The following is a 21,220-nucleotide window of genomic DNA, read 5'->3' as shown; positions in this document are numbered from 1 at the left end:
TCCTTCGCTAAGTCACTTCACCGCTCTGTGTTGCAGTGTTCCCATGGGGCAAATGATCCTTTGTACAGTGCTTGGAGATGTGTGGTCACAAGGTAATATTTCAGTATGATGATTTCGTACATGGCGTCAACACCCAGTTGCCCTGATGGTATCAGCCTTTGGCACAACGGGTGGGACTGTTTCTCTCTGATGCGGACTTTGCTACAGCTACCTGTCCCCATGTGGCCTTCAGCCTGGATTGCTGCACCACCCCCGAGGACCATCTTGAATCTACAACTGGTGCAGACGCAGCAGCCCCCTTCCTTAGCAATGCTAGCCCTAGGGATCAGCTACATTCATGCTACAAAGCATGTGCTGGCACCCCAGTCACTTCTTGCTGCAGGGTGAGATGTTAACACTGAACTGTAGAGCCCCTTGCAGTTTGCAGCAGACTCTTAGCTGTTGTAAATTATAGCTCTCCTAAAGGACATGGAGCTTCACTGCTTTACACCATCTGAGGATCTGGCCCTTTGTGTCCTGTCAACCTCAAGCCCTGCCTTTCACCCCACCAATCTGCTCCAGAGCTGAGATCAGCTGGTGTGCTCTCACTCTGGGGCATTTTCAGTGAATGTCCCTCAGCAACGGACTCTGCCTCCCACTGCTTGCTCCAACAGAGCTAAAATCTTTTGCAAAGCCCATGTTCAATGAGGTGTTTGCTTCGGGCACCAACTGTGGGGTACAGCATTGAGCAGCGCTGAAGTCCAGAGCAGGGTTGATCACATTTGGTTTGACACTGGTCAATGCAGCATGTATTACTTTAAAATCCTGCCTTGTGTGCAAGTGTGATCGGCACCTTCTCAGCTAATTAATTCAAATAAATAAACAAAGGCAGCAATGGACTGATTCTACCAGATGAAATTACTTATATTAATTATTATAACCTATACAAATGGTAATGAAATCACAACAAAAGCAGCATTTAGCACTTTCCAGCTTCAAAATACTTTACAAACATTAATTAATTGTCAAACCACCCAACTCCATTGAGGTTGACCACCATTATTATCCCCGTTGTATAGATGGGGAAACTGAGGTACAGGGGCAACTAAATGACTTGTCCAAGGTCACACAATGGGCCCATGGCACAGCTCTGGCTGCAGCCCGGGAGCTGTTGACTCCCAGTCATGTGTGCAAAATCCCTAGGCTGTGAACCAGCAGAGGTGAAAATGGATCTCATTGAAAGTTAGTACTCATGAGCGGAGGCACTTTGCCCCATACATCACTGGGGCAGCCAAGACAATGTCACACAGTAGGACGTGCGTCTGCCAGCCTCACTCGTGCCCAGCAGCATCCTGAACTCATGCCAGCGGGCATGTCCTGGGTCTTTCTGGAACACAGAGCGTTGGTAAATGGAATCATGGGACTGACTAATCAGCATGAACCATGGAGACACCACCTGCCAGCCAAGAGAGATGGGGAGTGTGGTTAGAAAGCAGGCACTGTCCTGCCATCTCCCGCACTGCCTCCAAGGTTATGGGATCTGGAGCCAGCAGGTGCAGGTGTTGTACTGGGCCTGAGTCACTTCGGGGTGTATGTGAATGTTTGGTGCCCACATTCATCACACAGGGTCCCCTCACAAACCGGCCTGCCTCGCCCCAGTAACCACTGCCTTTATCCCCTTGCTGGTCTGTGTAGACACAGCTGCAGCAAGGTTGCTAGCGTGGTGGCCTAGCAAAGAGGAGGCTGCTCGGGTCCAGCCAGCAGGGGTTCAGAGTGCTAAGGAGGTAACCCACCTAGGGCACGGGATTGGTCCTTAAAGGATGGGCCAGGCACGACGCGGCTCTTATGCACCATGGGCTCTGGGAGCGGGGCCACTGCCAGCTTCTCTAAAGGGCTGGTGAAGGTGGAGAACCCCCGCTACAGGGGGGGAAAGGGCGCAGCCCCCAGAGCCTCTTCCACAGGCTCAGTTTGGGGTTCTTCTCCGCCTGGAAGATATACCCAGCACAGGCCAAGCCTGACACTGAGGCCTCTCCTGGACTTCCAAAAAATTATCATGGAGACAAGAGAGGCCCCAGGTGGGCGGGGGGAGGGAGAAGGGAGGCGAGTTTAGAGAGTGAGCCCATCCTGCCCTCCCCCTGCAGCAGTGCCCCTTATCCCATGGGGATGGGCCTGGCTCCCCACCCTGGGCATTGTGACCTGGCCCACAGGGTTGCAGCGCTGCTTCGGTTTGGTCCCCCCAGTTACACGGCGACCCCATGCGCCAGCTCACAATGCCACTCTCACAAGTTCCATGGGTTTGGGGGCCCTCTCCAGTGGCAGGGGGCAACTGCCCCTTTTGCCCCCCGTTCCAGGTGCACCTGATTCTGCTGCTTCTCCTCGCCTGAGTAAATTAACAGACGAGGGAGCCTTCGACCTGCCAGACTTCAGAGCCCCACGGACGCTGCCCAGGGGAACCCACCCGAGTGCAGAGTTCTGATGGACCTTGGGAACATCCATCCTAGCTCCGCATGCCCTCGTTCTCCTCCAATCACCGGCTGCTACACAGCACGTAATGCTGCTTAGCAGCCACTGTATTAAAAGGATGAATCCAACTTTTAAAGGGACTTTGAAATACCCATCCAGGAATTTATAGAAGGAGCCACTGAGGGAGGACGGGGGACTCACCTTTCCAACGAATGGAGACTGCAGTCCTAGCATTTCTTGGCCTCAAAGTGTGTTCAGCTGCAGCTTCCTAATTGTCCCAGCTGTGTATCGCTACCCCAACCCCCCGCCTTCTCTACCCCGCCGGTGGTGCTAACCTGCGGGTCCTTGGCTGGTAAGCCCCGATTACTGACCTGCTATTTGCCTGTCAAGAGTTTGCTCCACAGACAAAACACCCCCTGTCAAATTAGTGAGTCAGAAGACGTAAGAGAGACCACCGCTGCTAATTTGTACATTAACTGGTTCTGACAGAAATATTTCACAAGTGAAAAAACAGAAAATGTGCCTCAAGAAAACGGTCAGCCTCCATACCGGCAAACTTCTGCTTAACTGGTTAGTGCAGGGGGGAAAAAACCGCAAATGCCAGGCAAGGTGGGCAAAGCTCACAAGCCCCACTACCTCTGCCCCCCCCATCTTTGGGGCAAGAGAAAGTGGGCCAAATGCACAGCCAGCTGCACCAGCAGTTCTGGGCCATATGCTGCTGTTTTTAGGAGGTGGGGTTAGAACTCTGGCTGGTTCTGGGTTGGATCTTCCCAGCTGCGGTGAGAAGATTGGGGTTTTGGGGTTGTTTTATTCAACTAGGGCTCAGAGCTGATCCTGAACTAGCAGGTTGGGTTGCAATGGCAGGCGCTCAGCCCCTGGGTCTGCAAATGTTGCAAGAGGCCTAGTGCAGGGAGGGCCTGCCAAAGAGAGAGGTAGAGCAAAGGGGTAGATTCAGAGGTGACATGGGGGGAGCACGTGCCCCTTCCCCGCCAATTTCTGCCAGGGTTTGCCAGCCACACCTGGGCCCCCTCCCTGCGTGGCAGCTCCTGGAGCTGGCGAGCTGCAAGCTGCTGCCGTGAGGAGAGATAGCAGCAAACAGCTGGGAGCTGTAGGGAGGGGCCACTGAGGATAAGCGGAGTGTGCCTGGGGGAGCGTGACTCAAGTTGTTCGGGGAGGGGGGACCTTTAAATTTTGCACTCCTGCTACCAGCAGGTACCAGTCGTCTCTGGGTAGATTTAGATGTACATGGCCTCAGCATTCACAAATGGGGCCAGAGTTTCTGAAGTGCTCCACATTCAGCCCCGCCCTGTGAGATGCTCATGGCCAGTTTCTAAAGCACCCACCATGCACCATCTGGCCCCAGACCTACAAATGCTTGTGTCCATGATCCACTGAGTCACTAGGATGGCTAACATGGAGGAAGTGAGTTAGGCATTTACAGCGTCGTTCGTATGGATTTGCTGGCCAAACAGCAGCAAAGTGGGGACCCGAGAGCTCCAGATACTTGCAGGGTGTGTACACGCCAAGGCACACAAAGAATGTTCAGGGGGGCCCCCAGGGGATCAGCTGAGAAGTAGTGGGATGAACCTGAGTGACGGAGAGCGCTTGCTTCCTGGGTGGGATCCACTAGGCTGGGGAGGAAGTGGTAGAAGCTGTATCCTGGACTAGATGAAGCACTAGCGCATCCACCGTCCCAAAGAGGCTCTGAAGCTTTGTACTGGGGACTCATATGTTGACCCCAGCTAGGTCTGGGCTCCAGACAGTCTCTGGAAGTTCTTCTAGATAGTGTCAGCTCTTCAAGTCCTTCTTTTCCATTCCCCTGTCTTGAAGCTGCTCCTTGGAAATTCTGCAGTTTATCAAACCCTTTTGTATGACATCCATCCATCCATTTAGTTTTGGGTCTTCCAGCCCTATACATTCTTCGAACCTTCTTTTCACATGCCCAACCAGCTAAGCTGCATTCCTTCCACTGTTCTATAATTGGTACCACCTTCACGCTTCCCCCAGTTCATTCGTTCTGAATGTGGGCCATCCTTGTAACTCCAAGCAGCCATCTTAACATTTGCATCGCCCCCGTATTCCAGCTCTGCTCCTGTCTCTTCTTCTGTGCTCAGAATTTGGAGCCATACCCAAGTGCAGGCCCCTTGTAGATCTCACTTTTCAGTTGGATAGGCGTTCTCCTATCACAGATCGCACCACTCACGGCTCTCCATTTAGTCCACGTCTCTCAGTTCGATGTGGAGTTTATCATTATCCTCTACTATCAAACCCAGTTATTTGAGCTTCAGTACCTTTGGGAGTGGCTGACCCCCCAGACTTGCAGTCTTGTTGACTTCCTGCAAGGTATCATCGAATCTACAGACCATATGTTCTGTTTTATTTCTGCAGATTTTCATGCCATTTCTTTCAAGTCCCTGGAAATTACAATCTGCAGATTATAGGCTCACTATTTGTTCCAGTACCATAGGTCCCATGATGCTAGGTTCTGTACATACCCAGAGCGAGAGACAGTGCCTGTCCTGACCAGTTTACAATCTGAAAAGAGGGTGAGAAGGGAACCAAGCACAGAGAGCAGAAGGGACTTGCCCCAGGTCAGCGGCAGAGCTGGCAATAGGACCCAGTTTTCCTGAGTGCTAACCCAGTGCCTCACCCACTAGGCCATGCTGCCTCTCACTGGTGCAGTACCAAGTTTATCAGACTCCAGGCAGCCCCAGCCAGAAGAGAGGGGGATGAGGACAAGGGAGTGAGAGAGAGAGAGAGAGAGAGAGAGAGAGAGAGAGAGAGTGCGCGCCAGCCATGCATGAAGCTCAGGGCCACTTCTAAGCATGAGTCAAGGGGAGCTCACCCTACAGACCTAGAGCCTACACGCTTTGAGGAACCAGCCTGAATCCTGGAAGAGCACACTACAAGCATGGCTTTCAGACATACAGTGGAGCGGGGCTGGGGACAAGAACACCAATGCCTGGTCCAGATCCTCATAAAGCTGCACTGATTGACACCACCTCAGGATCCGGCCCACTGCATCCATGCTAACCTGTGGATAACAGACCTACAGCTGCACGATGTAGCCACACCACCAGGACTGAGTTCCTCTTGCATGCCGAGCATCTGAGTCTCTTCTGCTTCATAGAGCAAAGACACCTGTGCAAAGTGGGTGTCCCACGGTACGTGGCCTGACTATTCCAACCTTGGAGAACTTGTATCAGATGCTTGCTTCAAATGCTGACACTGCTGACATGGGCAGTGGGTGAAGAACCCTTTCAGGGAGGCTAGCCGCCTGCCCTGCCCTTTCTGATGGAGCCCCCCACCCCGCCTCGACTGCCAGACCTCCGAGCCCACCCACCCCCTCCCACGGCCAGAGGAGCCCCAGCCAAACTGCCCCACATCCCAGGCCATTGGTAGGGTTGCCAGGCGTCCAGTTTATGACCAGAAAGAAGCACTAACCAGACACCAAAAGTCCAGTTGCCACCTGCAGGAGCACGGGTGACACATAGCGGGACATGCGGGGGCAAGTGCCCCCCGAGATTGGCTTGCCGGGGTGGGGAGAAGGGCTCTGTCCTTCTCCAACTGCCATTGCCACCTCCCGCAGCCAGCCTCTCTCTCTCGCAGGCAGCCACCACGCTGGCTGGGCTCTCACGCTGACCCAGAGTGGAGTGGCTATTGGGAGAAGTGGGTGGTCACAGAATCATAGAATATTAGGGTTGGAAGGGTCCAATATTAGGTTCCAACCCCCTGCTCAAAGCTGGACCAACACCAACTAAATCATCCCAGCCAGGGCTTTGTCAAGCCAGGCCTTAAAAACCTCTAAGGATGGACATTCCACCACCTCCCTAGGTAACCCATTCCAGTGCTTCATTACCCTCCTAGTGAAATAGTGTTTCCTAATATCCAACCTAGACCTCGCCCACTGCAACTTGAGACCATTGCTCCTTGTTCCGTCATCTGCCACCACTGAGAACAGCCGAGCTCCATCCTCTTTGGAACCCCCCTTCAGGTAGTTGAAGGCTGCTATCAAATCCCCCCTCATTCTTCTCTTCTGCAGACTAAATAACCCCAGTTCCCTCAGCCTCTCCTCGTAAGTCATGTGGTCCAGCCCCCTAGTCCTGTCCCTTCTGCTCCCCACCCGGGCCTGGCTGCCAGGGTCAGAGGCTGAGTGAGCCAGAAACATGCCGGGGAGCAGAAGGGGTGGGACCACCTACTTCTCCCTCTGGCCGCTCCGCTCTGGGTCGGCGTGACAGTCTAGCTGTCCAGTGCAACAGCTGGGCTGCCTGAGAGAAAGCCTGGCTGTGGGAGGCGGCAGCAGGCCACCCCCAGCCCAGTCCCAGCTGCCGGGGACAGGGGCTGAATGGGCTGGGGGGCAGGTGCAGCAGGAGCCAGATAACTGGTGGGGTGGGGAGAGTGCAGCAGTCCCCGGGCTAGGCGTGGGGGGTGGAGAGTGAGTGGAGGGCAGTACCTTGAGGGAGGGGGTGGAGCATGGGGCTGGGCCTTAGGGGCAGAGGGTGAAGCAGGGGTGTCCAAATTCCAGAAATTGGAAAGATGGCAACCTTAGCCACCGGCCAGCCCGAGCACCACTCCAAGCCCCGGGGCCACCAGCTGGCCCAAGCACCAGCCCGACTCCTAAGCTACCTCGGGCTGCTGGCAGGCCCCAAGCTCCCGGCTGCTGACTCGAGCTGAGCCACCACTGACTTCGGGGAAGAAGGGGAGCAAGGACAGGGCCTTGGGGCAGAACATGAGCAGGGCCTCAGCCTGGGTTAGGGGAGGCTTAGCCTGCCCTGGCCTACGATACCTGCTGCCCATGAGAGCAAGTCTGTGCTTCCCTCTCTGGCTTTCCCTTGCAAATGCAGCTGGGAACCTGTAACTGTGGAGATATATTCCTCCTGGGAGTACAATAGCCTCTAGAGATGTAAGACTGGGGGATCACGGAGAGCCAGCCTAAAACACAGTGCTGGAGCCGAGAAACAAATACGAGCCAGCTCCTGACTGAAAACAGAACTTGCACCCAATATGGTGTTTCACACTGATTTATATGAGCCATCACTTGCGGCGTGATTAAACAAGACCAGGCGAGCCCATTGTACAGCACGGCACTCAGAGAGTCTGGGACACCAGCCTGCTAAAGCCAACAATGGGGGCCAAAGGTCAAACTAGTGGGTCAGCCACAAATACAACAGGCCGCACCTGCCACAATGAGCAACGCTCCTGGGACATGTCTCCACAGCAAGCAGAAACTCCTGGCAGCAAGACTCAGAGCCTGGCTCGACAGACGTGAACTTGCAGGGCTCATGCTACAGTGCTAAAAATAGCTGTGGAGACATTTGAGCTGGAGCTTGGTTTCTGAAGCCTAGACAGGGTGGCGGGCTCCAGCCTGAGTCTGAACACACCAGTGTGTCCCCAGCGTTCCCAGTGTAGACATTGCCTTAACCAGTGTAGGACCTGCAGGTATGACACAGGCAAAGCGCTTCTAGTGTGGATAAGCCATCCCAGCAAAGCTGACCTTTGTGTAGGTCTAGTAAAACCACCCTCCAGGACAGAAATAAACTAGCTTGGTAAAAGCCCAGCTTTCCCGGCATAGCTGCGTCTATACTGGGGGCTGCCAGCACAGCTTTGTCAGTCAGGAAACCCCTCTGCCCGCCATTCAACACAGCTGGGCCAGCAGAATTCTGGAGTGTAGACTTGGCCTAAGATCCAAGAAACTTTGCTGGTGTAGCGCTCCCAGCAAAGCCTCCTAGCGGAAACGAGGCTTACACTAGCAGAGAATGCTGTGATTGGTAGCATGTCCCCAGATGGACTAAGCTATAACCCCCATGGGACTGCTTTGCTGGTATAACTCCATCAACACTGGGGCCTACGCTGACATGAAAGCGTCAAACCCTAACACCCCCGACTGGGATTACTACACCCGCAAATGGTTCTAGTGCAGGCCTGGCTTAACACCAGTATTCCCAATAGCTGCTGGCATCACTTCATCCAGACCGGTGGGTGGTACCACTCAAATGAAACGGGCGCGGTTAAAGCGGTACAATCTTCTAGTGCGGCCAAGGCCTTTAGACACCCGAACAATGGGGCCAGAAGAGCTCCGAGCCCTGCAGCTCCCACTGAGGACAATGGTGAAGTTTCTTCCACTGAGAACCCCGGGAGCTGATGGGTGCTGAGGCCATTTGAAAACGTGGCACTACTGGAGAACCCCTATATGCAGTGCTGCTGGAGGCATTAATCCAGGATGATGGTGCCTAAAGTGCCCATCGCTGTAGCATCTAGGCACCATCTTCCTTAGCTCCCAACATGAAATTCCACGGGCAATCCCCCAGCCCTTCTTCCCCCTGCATGGCCTGTTGGCTCACTTTTGGCACTAAGCTTGCTAGCCAATAATAAACATCCTGCCAATATACACCCTCTCCCCAGTCCGCTCTTCACTCGTCCCCTTGCTCATTCACTCCATTTTGTAAAGTTCTACTTGGATTAGAAAAGGGATAGCAGGGAAGGGAAGGTGGCTTAGTGGCTACAGCACTGGGTTGGGACACAGGAGAGCTGGGTTCAATTTCCCACTCAGCCACCCATTCCCTTGTAACCTTGGTCAAATCACTTAATCTGCCATGACTGTCAGTTCCTCATCCATAAAATGGGGCTAAACCCATTGCTGCTTCATGGGACTAGTGTGATGGTAACAAGTCATTGAGGCTTGGCCGGTGCTATAGTGATGGGGCCATGTAAACAGACAGAAAACAAAGAACAGCAATGCGTGTCTATGGTACTGGGTGCAGACATTTATTAATGATCGGAAACTGAGCGGTGAGCCGCAAGCTGGCCAGGTTTACATTCACCGCACAACTAGTGGGAGGCTTCTGCAGGCCACATGGGAACAAAGCTGGGTGACACACCCAGGAGAAGGATGGCAAAGGGAATCACATTGGGGCGAAACATCCCTCAGCAAGACAAGGGCGGGGACTGAGCCCCAAGACCGCAGGATCAAATGCATGAGTCTCTACAGCTTGAGCCAGTTGTAACTAGCTGGGGGCAGCAGCCCCAGAAACATCCATACCTGGACTAGACATCAAAGGGAGACAAAGCACCACAGTGTTTGTGTGTGTGTGGAAACCCCTCTGGGGGCAGCTGTATTGCTGCTCTGTCACAGTGTCTGAACCCTGGCTGTTGGGTGGTTTGCTGTCTGAATATACTGGGGTCCATGCAGTGAAGGGCGGAAAGGAAAAATGAGTTGGATGCAGAAAGAGTGGCTCAAGAGAAGCCTCTTGAGGGTTGTTAAGAGACAATGCCAGGACAGGGGATGGCTCACCCACCCCAGAGATCTGAAGGACTGGGGCAGATTTAGAAAGGAGCACTCGAGATGGGGATGTCATTCAGGGGTACCCAACACCACACAGAGACTCTGGAAAAGTCAGGCCTACCATCAGGGGATGGGAATGCCTCAGGTCAGACAGAGAGCTGTGCAGACTGTTTTCAAATCCCCTTTTTTTCTAAATGCTGCATCCCTGCTGATAAAATAAACAATCCTGAGGGTTAAGGAGCCTGGCAGATCCCTGGGCACCGTTGGCCCAGCTTCCCAAAGGGGGAATGGCCAGTGTGTGAACCCAGTCAGACCTGCTGGGTAAGCACAGTTGTAGCCCTGGGCCCCATCTAAGGGGGGGACGGATGTAAAATTGCAGCCCAAGATAGGGAAATGCCTGAGAGGGTGAACGCAGGGAGCCCAGCAAGGGGACAGCATACAGCTAGACCCATAACTGTGGCAGCCTCCACAGAGAGGAGATGAAAAAGATAAGGACAATCTAGTATAGAGGGAAGCTAAATAAGAGGAGATGAGACAGAGATGCATAACATAATGGAAAGCGTAGGGCAGGTCAGTCAGGTTCCCCTGCGTACCCTCTCAGAATAAAAGAACAAGGGGGAAGCAACTGAAATTAAGTGACAAAAAAAATTTAAGCCCACCCAAGGAAGTCCTGTTTGAGATGAGATAATTCACCTGTGGAACTCACTGCCACAAGGTATCAAGGCAGAGAGATTAGCAGGATTTGTAAAAAAAGGCTTAGCCATTCATATGAATAATAAAGATCTTGTCCTACAGCAATGCCAGCCCTGCCATGAACCAGCCACACAGAGGCCCGGTTTTCAAATGAGTTCTGAACATCTGGCCATGTCAGTGCAGTGGCCAGCTGTTCAGAAGTGCTCAGCATCCAGTAGCAGGCCTTGAGACCAAGGGAAACTCCCTGTGTTGGGTGCTGAAGGAATGGAGAGGCACCTCTGTCCCGTAGCGTAAGCACCAGAGCAGACCAGTTCCTGCAGGTCATGCTGCAGCATCACAGGCGGGCGGCGAAGTCCAATTCTTGAGCAACTGTCCTTGCCACCGATAACGCAGGTGTAAAGTGCAGGGCCAGAGGATGAAACCGGCACACTACTAGAGCGTGAGGCTGGCTGCACTTTTCACTTTCTTCCCTTTCCTCTCTCTCAAGAACCTCTCTTCAGCCTCTTTGCCTCCCTGTCACAGCACTGAGATCCAGTGGGGCCTCTTGCTAGGTCTTCCCAGCTTGCCGTGGCGATATTCTAAGTTTTCAAGTCCCTCTTGCAAACATCCTTGAACCTGAGCCGAGGTCGGCCCAGTGTCCTTGGAGCAGCCACCAGTTCTCCGAGAAGGACATACTTTGGAATGCGTCCAATGATCAGCGCAGGTGACCAAGCTGGTGTTTGAAAATCTGGTCATCAGAACCACGGCGATCAGCATCCGAGAAAAACCTAAGTCAGACGATCAGCTAGAACAGAGAACAATCCACGGGCTCTGCCACTGGTGCATCTGTTAATGGCTCCATGCTTGCACTTACCCTCAGCCCACTAAGACATGAGAGAGACGCGGCTGAACACACCACAGATGGCCCAGGGGATCAGAGCAACATCCTCCAAACCGCTCGCATTCAGCCGAATACCCAGCGTGGCAGCCTCCCTTCCCACACAGTGCGCTGCTGAATTAGTGATTGGCTCACCTGTCAGTCAGCCGAGCTATTAACGCCTAGTTCAATTCAGAGGGCTTAGTGACTGCAACCAGAGACCAACAGGGGAAGGGAGAGAAGCCATCATCCAGGGATGCTCTCAGTCAGGCCTGGACTGCCACTGTGACAGCACTGCTCACACGCCTGCTCTGAGAGATCACGAAACCAGTGAATGCCTCCTTAGCACCACACATGGCAGTGCCCCTCTCCACACGAAACACGGCCAGGCTGACACCAACGGGCCTACTCAGAGCACTAGACTGGGACTCGGGTTCTATTCCTGACACCGGCCTGCAGGGTGACCTTGAGCATGTCACTTCACAGCCCTGTGCCTCAGTTCCCCATTTATGAAGTAGGAATAATAATGCTGGCCACTCTGGGGAGTGCTCGGAGACCCGCAGCTCAGCTCTTGTAGAAGAGCTAAGGATTACAATGATACAGTTAACCCCGTGCAGGACCAGGACCCCCATGCTCAGCACTTTGCAGAATCAAGCCCTTGGTAGAGACAGTGAGGCTAACACTCTGAGTGCTGGTACCATGTGTCTCGCCTCCCCCTTGCCCTACAGATGACTTGGGCGGCAGCAGCAAAGGGGTGGGCTAAGAATTATGGGACCCTCTCCCTGCCCCTGTCAGGAGCTGCCTGTTTGGGGCATGGGATGCAGCAATAGGTTTGCAGACAGTAGCGGGGGGCCCCTCCTACCTAAGCCATTCAAGAGGGAGCAGGAGCCAGTTCCAGGGCATGGTCTGTCCTCACTGTGCAGTGAGCCCGTCAGAGCAGGACCTGGGTTGGGGGTTGTCTCCCTGCCCTCCACACAGGGCCGGCTCTAGGATTTTTGCCGTCCCAAGCAAAAAAATTTTTGGCCGGACCCGCTTTTTTTTTGTTCCCCCCCACCCACCCCTGGCTCTGCCCCAACTCCGCCCCTTCCCAACCCCTTCCCCAAATCCCCAGCCCCGCCTCCTCCCCCGGGCATGCCGCATTTCCCCCCATTGCTTCCTGCAGCTCCCCCCCCCACAACCCCCGCCCTAGCTCACCTCTGCTCCGCCTGCTCCCCTGAACATGCCACCACTCTGCTTCTCCCCCCTCCCTCTCAGGAGAGGGAGAGGCAGCACGTTCAGGGGAGCAGGCAGAGCAGAGGTGAGCGGGGGGGGGGAGCGCAGGAAGTAATGGGAGGGGGGTAGAGGAACCGCTCCCCGCCCCAGCTCGCCTCCGCTCCACCGCCGCCACCTCCCCCGAGCGTGCCGCTGCTCGACTTCTCCTCCCTCCCTTCCAGGCTTGCCGCGCGAAACAGCTGTTTGGCGCATGGCAAGCCTGGGAAGGAGTGAGGAGAAGCAGAGCGGCAGCTGCACGCTCAGGGGAGCAGGCGGAGTCGAGCTGGGGCGGCGGGGGCAGCATGGCCGGCGCCAGAATGCCGCCCCTAGAAATGTGCCGCCCCAAGCACCTGCTTGTCTTGCTGCTGCCTGGAGCCGGCCCTGTCTCCACAGCCCCAACCTCCCCATTGATTCTTTCCACACCTGCAATAATCGACCAGTTAAAGCCCTGGATACTAAATATGCCTCCAGCCAATCAGAGTGTTGTTTTTCACTGATGCACCCTCTGTCCTTCCCACAAGGCCTCTCTTTGGAGGCTGTGATTGGTCAAGACTACAACAGGCTGATTTGAGGTATTGTCAGCATTAATACCTAGGGCTCATATGGCACCATTCTGTCATAGACCTCCAAGCCCTTTACAAAGGACGCCAGTATCATGACGCCTATTGTACACATGAGGAAACTGAGGCATTAAGTGGTGATATGTCTTGCCCAAGATCACCTGGCTGAGCCAGGAACAGAACCCAGGTCTCCTGGCTCCCAGGCCTGTGCTCTATCAATGAGGCAACACTGCCTGTCCTCTGCAGTTATTAGCGTGTATCCCAACGTTTTCATAGTGTGTTGAGCGATCTCACTGTTAAGCTTTTGTTTTATGAGCAACTCACCTTTCCATTCCTAGCCCGATGCCATTTTGCATTTGGTTCAGATGCTGCCTGGGCAGACAGAGAGAGACAGTGCTCTAGGGAGCCTTGATGTTCCTTTCTTGTTTGGCGGCTTCTGTGCACAAGGACAATGGTGCCGCCAACCCCACACTCACCTCAGAGCAGCGCCGCCTCAAGAGCTGCAGCTGCCCTTTGGGGAGCTCACGCAGGACGTGTGAATGCAGAGAGGCTGTTGGAAGGACAATTCTTTTCCAGGTGCGACAGCAACGCACTTCGGAGGCTCCTGCTCCCAGGGGCCCTTGAGGCGCTGTAGATGTTGGTCCCTCAGAAGGCAGGAGAGCTAAACGCACCTGAGGGAGGAAACGCAGCGATCAAAGGGACGCGAGCCATCGCAGCTTCCCTACTTGGCTTGGCCACTTTTGGCAGAGTGGGTCTTTTTGAAAACCCGTAGCGCAAGCGGGCAGGGTGGGGCCATAGTGTGATGGTAGCTGCTGGGCATTAGAACACTAGGGAAGGTGAGATATTGGGAGCGTTTCTAAAAGCTCCGCTCCAGGAATTACTGGGGGATAGGACCCAACGCAAGACCTCCTGCTCCCAAAGCACAGGTCCCTGGAGTGAAAGGAGGCTTGCCAGGTGCTGTTAGCAGAGCCAGGCGTCTGACACGCACTGGAGCCATTCCAAGACCGTCCAGCAGAGGGCACCACACTGTTCATTTAAATACCGTTATCATCTTTGGTAGTGTCATGCGCTGGGAAAGGGAGACCCTTTGGTCGAAGGGCAGTACCTGCCCGGCTCAGGGCGCGAGATACTGAAGAGGGGTAATAGGGCTACTGGCCCTTTCCTGGGGTGCTAGTGGTGGTATACTTTGGTACCTGCCCCTCTCTGTGGGGTGTTGGCGAGGGGGGGTATACAGGGGTACCTGCCCCTCTCTGGAGGGGGGTGTCAGAGAGGGGAGTATACAGGGGTACCTTCTCCTCTCTGGGGAGGTCTTGGGGGTATACAGGGGTACCTGCCCCTCTCTGGAGGGGGGTGTCAGAGAGGGTGATATACAGAGGTACCTGCCCCTCTCTGGGGGTGGGGTTGGGGAGTATACAGGGGTACCTGCCCCTCTCTGAGGAGTGTCAGAGATGGGGGTATACAGGGGTACCTGCCCCTCTCTGGGGGGGGGGGTGTTGGGCAGTATACAGGGGTACCTGCCCCTCTCTGGGGGTTTGGGGGGTATACAGGGTTTGACTGAGGGCAGGGGGCAGCCTGCCAGGTCCTCAGCAGCACCAGTGCAGCTCGTTGGGTCCTTGCCCCCAACGAGTCTCCATGGGGAGCACTGGTGGTGAATGCAGGGGGTGTGAGGGGGTAGGTCATTCTCTTCAGGGCCCCCCAGTGCAGGAGGGACTCCATGGCCATTCAGGAAGGGTGGAGCTCACAACTCAGGCCTCTCCCCCCTACCCCGGGCCCTTCTCAGGCTCTTCTTTCTTGGGGGGGAGGCGAGACTGGGGGGCCTTTGTTCTGAACCACACAGCTCCCGTCCCTGCCATGAACCCCAGGATCTGACTCCCTTGTGCCCCAGAAGGAGCTGACACCCTGGGCAGGGGTTAGGGTGGGCACCCGTCTGAGTGACCCATGCGAGTGGCCAGGAGCAGGCAGCCCATCCATGTCTAGTAACGACGGATACCCTGAGAGCAGCCAGAGGCCCAGCCAGGGTGGAGACCCTGTTGTGCCCAGCACTGCCCAAACACACATGGGGACATGGCCCTGAGGGGCTCACACTGGTAGTGACAGCACAGAGTGCACATAGTGGGCACGGCAGGGTGGTGAATGGGGGAGGGGGGGCATGGCACTGGGGCACAAGAATTCATCTGCTCTGTGGAAGTTGTAGCTTCTCGTGAGTTCTGGCACGTTCCTGAGGCCCATGATCCCCGGCCTGACCTCCCGAGGCTCCGTGCCAGGCCGGCCTCCTCTCCTGCGGCGGTAGCCACATTGGTGTGACAGAGCATTTTGAAAAGCGCTGATCCACCAGCACGGGGGGCTCTGGCCATCCCCCCGCCAGGCAGGTGGGAGGCAGGGAGCGCACTGGCTGCGGCTGGCTCCTCGGGATAGCAGCACACGCTGCGTGATCTGTTGTGGCAGCTTCCCTGCAGCCTGGAGCCAGCCTGGAGCTAGCACTGAGGATGGCTTTAATTGCTTTCAGATTCACTAGTGAGTCCATGACAGCCTGGGCTATGCAACTGGAGCAGCTGCAGCACGGCCAACTGCCCCCGCTTTGCTAGGGAGAGGGCCTGGTTTTCATCCCTCTTCCGGCTACTTTTGAAAGGAAAGAACGAAAGGAAGGCAAGATGCTGCCTGTGCCCCTTTTCAGACTGGCAACCTCTTCGCTTAGAGCCCAACGCTCTAGCAGCTTCAGGCAGCCCCTCTGGCCCAGCGCCTCCAGAACCCCGTGACATGGGGACTCCCCAACCTTCCTCTATTAACTCCACTGGGTGGTAACAACACAACCAGTAGCAACCTGCTGCCCCTCACCCGCCAGCTGAGGTTTCCATGGCACGCACAAACTTCGACTGAGCCTCATGTCTCTGCTACTGTGTCTGGTCATCAACCCCATTTTACAGAGGGGGAAACTGTGGCACAGGGCAATGACATGATTTGCCCATGGTGAGATGAGTCAGGGGCTCCCAGAACCATGCTGTAACCCATAGGCGCCGACTTCCCCTCTGCCCGGTGGGTGCTCGACCCCACCCCGCCCCTGGCCCCACCTTTTCTCGTCCCTATCCCTCCTCCTTCCCCCAAGCCCCTGTCACTGTCTTGCGTCTTCTCCACCTCCTCCCCTGAGCGTGCCTTATCCCCACTCCTCCCCCTCCCTCCTGGAAAGTCCTAAGCACCACCAAACAGCTGTTAGGCGGCACGGGGGCGGGAAGCACTGGGAGGGAGGGGGAGGAGCAGGGATGTGGCATGCTCGGGGTGGGCGGGGAGAGCTTGGTTGCTGGTGGGTGCAGAGCACAGGCTAATTTTTTCCCATGGTGCTCCAGCCCCGAAGCACCCACGGAGTCGATGCCTATGCTGTAGACTCACCAGCCAAGGGCCCTGAAGCTCACCCTCTGGGCCCTGAGCTTCTACCCAGCCAAGCAGGCTAGTGCTCTGTAAACTCAGCTTGCCTCCCACCCCCACAGTTAACCATCTGAGGGCTGGGAATGGGGCTTTAGCTCTCACCAAGGGGCTGTGATGTTTGCCCTGAGATGAGCGATAACGGGAATGTCACAGAGGGATGGGGGTGGGGATTTGCAGGGGGGATCAGACCCCAAAGAATGTCAAGCAGGCGAGGGTGGTGACAGAGCGATGATAGAGCCAATGGGACTATTCAGTCTGAAGGGCAGAGAGCACAGTCTAGTGGGGGTCATGCCTCAACTCTGCCTGGGATCATGGGCAAGTCACTGCCCTTCTCTGCACCTCGGTTTCCCCACCTGGCTCCTGGGGTACGACGATGCTGGGGAAGCACAATGGGATTCTCAGCCAGAAGGCACTGTAACATTATTACTGAACAGCCGCATAACTGCGGGGCAGGAGACACAGTGGCCATTCTTTTTGAAAGGGACAATTGCCATCAGACATCATGCACCCCTCCCTCCCGCTCTCCTCAGGGCTCAAGCGAGGTCCCCCTCCCCACCCACCTGGGCATGGACAGCAGGGCTCACTGGGCAAGGGCTCCACAATTAAAAGCCTGAACCCGATTGAAGCTGCATGGGTTGGCCCCTCTTCACCGTGATTCCTGCCATAGAACAGCATTCACTTTCAGCCCATCTCTCCCCAAGCACCACTAAAGCACTAGCCAGGCCGGAGCTGCACTGTGTGGTCCAGCGCCCCTCAGGGGATAGAACCGGGCACCCAACCTTCTGCTACCTGAAGCAAAGGGGGAGCCCCGTATGGCTCTGGCAGCAATAGCCCCATACACCACTCGCTGTTATCTCCCACTGCAGGGAGACAAAGGCCCCCACCTTAGCCTGGGGGAGCAGGAATTTAGCATCACAGGCTTTTAAAAGGCTCAGCCCTGTTCGCACTGCACCCGGGGCCCATCACTGCAGGGCTGTAGCCAGGGCTCCCACCTACTGCACAGCCCTTTATGTAACAGGTTGGGTACAGTGCAGAGGGGCTCAGCAGCCATCCCCTCAGTCACAGGTCCCCAACAAGCGCCCCCTGTCAACTGCTCCCCAGACACTGTGAGGGAACCCAGCCGCTGGGCCCCAGGTGTTTTAAACTTGAAAAGAGCCCAGGAATTTCCCGCAGTCTTGGGGTCCCTAGGCTCACACTCAGGGCACGGACCCTCTATCTTGCACCCCCCCACCCCCTCCTGAGACCTGGACCCTGCTTGTCCGGCTACCTCATCCCATAAACAGCCTCTCGCAGACGTGAGCCTTCTGGGTTAGTCTAACTCTCTCAGGGGGGCCGTGGTCAGTGTAACCATACAACACGGAGAGCCATTCTGTTCAGGAGCGAACGCCATCACTCATTTACCTAACAGATACAGCACAGGAGAGGCCAGTTCCCACAGAACACAGCAACCTGTCATGTCCACCCCCCCATCAGCTCACCTTGGGAAGCCTGGGTGACCGCCTGTGTTCAGGTAGGCAGGGCCCCTGCCTCCGCAGGCCCCTACATGCTGGGTTGCATCTCCCTCCTTTTGAACTGAACTAAATATGGCTCCTGAGCAACGCCTGGCCTTTTATAACTTTCAGGCCCCCCATCAGGTGATGTCTTTCCCAGGTGATCACAGACCTTGGCCAGGTGACTTTGTTACCGAGACAACTTCTGCTAAACCAGTTCTCCTGATGGAAGCCATCTAGTGCAATGAGAGAGCACTTAACATCAACAACCCTTTGCCACCAGTCTTGGGCATTTCAGCCCGTCGTGGAGGCAACCAGCCAATGGAGAAAGCAAAGGGGGGCTGCACATTCAAAACGGAATCTGTGGTCTGGTAAAGTTCCCTGCAAAGAGTTTCTAAGCTCACACAGCATTCACACATTGTACGGCCAGATCCCCCAAATCCTCACATCTCGCCCACCTGACTTACCTTGTGACAGCTCAGTACAATGTCTATGCAAGTGAGCCAGCCCTCTTCAATACCATGGCAATCCTGGCTGACTCTGGCAATGAGGAGCAGACTCTTGGGACAGGCAGACCTAAACTCCCTGGGCATCAGCTGGGCTGCGGGAGGAAATGCTGCTGGATGCATTGACATCCTGCTTGCTAGACAGGAGCGCCAGAGCAGCCACAGCTTTAAAGCTCTGGCATTCCCATCTTCCGCAAGCCACCCCAGCAGGTAACGAGCCCTTCTGCAAATGCTTGCAGTAGTTCTGTCACTGGAGCCACAGATCTGCGCAATAACTGACCCCAATCAAGACAGGAGGGGGAGAGGGGCCGGGGCTGGGAATCAGGACTCCTGGGTTCTATTCCCATCCACTGGCAGGAGTGTGAGCTAGTGTATCAGAGCCAGGGCAAGGGAGTCAGGACTCTTGGGTTCTGTTCACAAGACAGGGGAGTGGGGTCTAGTGGTTAGACTGGGGGCTGAGAGTCAGGGCTCCTGGCTTCTGTTCACATTACCTGGCAGGAGTGTGGTCTAGTGGATTACAGCAGGGATTCTGTTCCCAGCTCTGGGGAGTGGGGTAGAGCATGGGGGACTGAAAGTCAGGACACTGGGTTTTAGTCACAGCACCTGGAAGGAGTGGGGTTTAGTGGTCTGAGAATCAGGCCTGTTGGGTTCTGTTCCCAGCTCAGAGGATTAGGGTTGAGTGGCTGGAACTAGGGCCTGAGAGTCAGGACTCCTGGGTTCTCCTTCTTAGCACTGCCCCTGACGTGATCTGTGGCCTTAGGCACGTCACCTCTGTCTGGCCATCCAAACTGCCAATCCTAGGTGCCTTTAATTTGTCTGTCACCACAGCCTGCAAGTGCCAAGACTCCACCCACCCTGCGCCTCAGTTTACAATGGAAGGAATGGCTCTTCCCCAGGGGCAGTGGGAGATGGCATTAATGACGGAACAGGCATCAGATCCTTGGCGGCCAGGTGCTAGAGGAGCAAAGGGGCTCAGCAGCAGTGGGTGGCGATGAGGAGGGCACCCCACTCTGAAGCAGGGCAGACCTCTCACATGTCCTGCGTATGACTGGGTGCGATGTGCACATACACACAAACACTCCAGGAAGGGCTTTGCCCAGGTGGCTAAATGGCAATGGCAGCTGTTCCCAGGTCAGCTCTCTGAGCAGCTCCAGCAGACCAGGGCCTTGGCGTGCCATGGTCAGCACTGGAGTCCGTTGGCAGATCTGGGGGCAGAGGGTCAGGTCAGGGGTCTGAGGTACCTGGCGTGTGGAGGAGGTGGAGCCCAGCACTGGAGTAGCGGGAGGCTGTGGGTCAGGACTGAGGGGTGTTGTTAGAGCTGGGGGGGCTGGCCCCCTACACACAGAGCTCTGCCAATGCCCCTCAATCCCGACCCGCAGCCCCTGCTACCCCAGCCCTGGGTTCCTCCACACACAGCCTTGCCAGCGCCCCTCAATCCCGACCCGCAGCTCCTGCTAAGGCTGCCCCTGAGCAAACACTCCCCATCCCACCAGCATGGTGTTCTACTTCTGTGCCTCAGGCAGCATAGTGCCAGTGCGTCACCTCACTGCCCCCTTCCCTCCAAGGGGTAATCACCTGCCTGGTCATTTCTGCCCACCCCGCCCCCATGCTAGGCAGGTGATGCATGAGCAAGCAGAACCATCAATAAATCCCTTAGCCCAGCCACCTGTGGGCAGCTTTCCCAGGCCCCACTCCAGAGACGCCAGCCCTTCCTGCTGGTTCATAACACCCTCTGCCCCCTTCCACACAGGAGAGCTGTGCCCTGGACACTGAGGCCAGCCAGGGGAGGGCTGGGGCATTGACACGCTCACCTGTGAGGATTTACACTGTCAGTGCCCACAGCAGAAGCCGGGGGCTTTGGAAGGCACTGGCTTTCAAAGGTGGGACATCCCCTTGGGCGTGACACCTTCGGGGCTGTGCTGGAACCAGCTCAGGTGGGGTGTGAGTTGGGCCGTTGATCCTGCTGGCCCTGCTGTGTGCAAGGAGCTGCATGAACCACCAGTGGCACAGGGACTGTAGGTCCAGAGGAGACCTGAGCCAGGGGTGCCTTGGCCAGCAGCTCAGGAGAGCAGGGCCCAGGCCCGGGGGGAAGGGCGGGGAGGCCAAGCTGAAAGCTGGAATCTTTCCTGCCGGGGAGTGGAGGCACTGGCAGCTGCGTACGGCCTAGAGGCCCATTAACCCGGCCGCGAGCAGCCTGCATTATTGACAAGGTTGAAGCCAGGCCCTGGCGCAGGCAGCCACCGAGCCAGCCCAGCTGCATGTGCGCGGGGCCGAGTGCGCGGCAGGCAGCCCCCAGGCAAAGCACTCTGCCTGCTCCGCAGAGCCCCCCTCCCCGGCAGCCGGGCAGGGGCAGGGGGGCTGCTCAAAGGAGCCTCTGAGTGGGAAGTGTTTCACGGCAAGAGGGGGTTGGCTCCTTGTTGGAGTGGCTGGAAGGTGTCCAGCATATGAGCAGGCCTGGACTGCTCTGGACCCAGGGTATGGGGGGCGGGGGTGGCTTGGTCCAGAGACAGGGATCCCAGGGGAGAGCAGTGTGTAGTTTCCCCACCCCGACCCCTCGGTCACCAGGCTTTGGCTGTGCTGGCTGGGGTTTTAAAGGGAAGATCCTGGCCAAAGACATGCTCAGTGCCCAGAGCATGGAGGTGCCGTGCCCGTGCCCATGCCCACCCTGTCCAGCCAGCGCCACCCCTCCATACTGACAGAGGCATCACATGCAGGTGATG

At 56.1% G+C, this 21,220-nt stretch overlaps 1 long non-coding RNA gene across 1 annotated transcript; it reads right to left on the bottom strand.

The window, feature by feature from the left end:
- Positions 1–882: 882 nt before the first annotated feature.
- Positions 883–18,081, bottom strand: LOC122461927. Its single transcript, XR_006284191.1, has 5 exons — positions 17,983–18,081; positions 13,561–13,755; positions 11,430–11,584; positions 2,438–2,547; positions 883–1,435 (listed from the first exon to the last, which is right to left on the bottom strand). It is a non-coding gene; the product is annotated as an uncharacterized LOC122461927 (long non-coding RNA).
- Positions 18,082–21,220: the final 3,139 nt, after the last annotated feature.

This window comes from Chelonia mydas, chromosome 10 (assembly GCF_015237465.2).
Source record: "Chelonia mydas isolate rCheMyd1 chromosome 10, rCheMyd1.pri.v2, whole genome shotgun sequence".
Classification (NCBI taxonomy): Eukaryota; Metazoa; Chordata; order Testudines; family Cheloniidae; genus Chelonia; species Chelonia mydas.
Note: the sequence above shows the minus strand (reverse complement) of the source record. Positions and strands in the feature narration are given on the sequence as shown.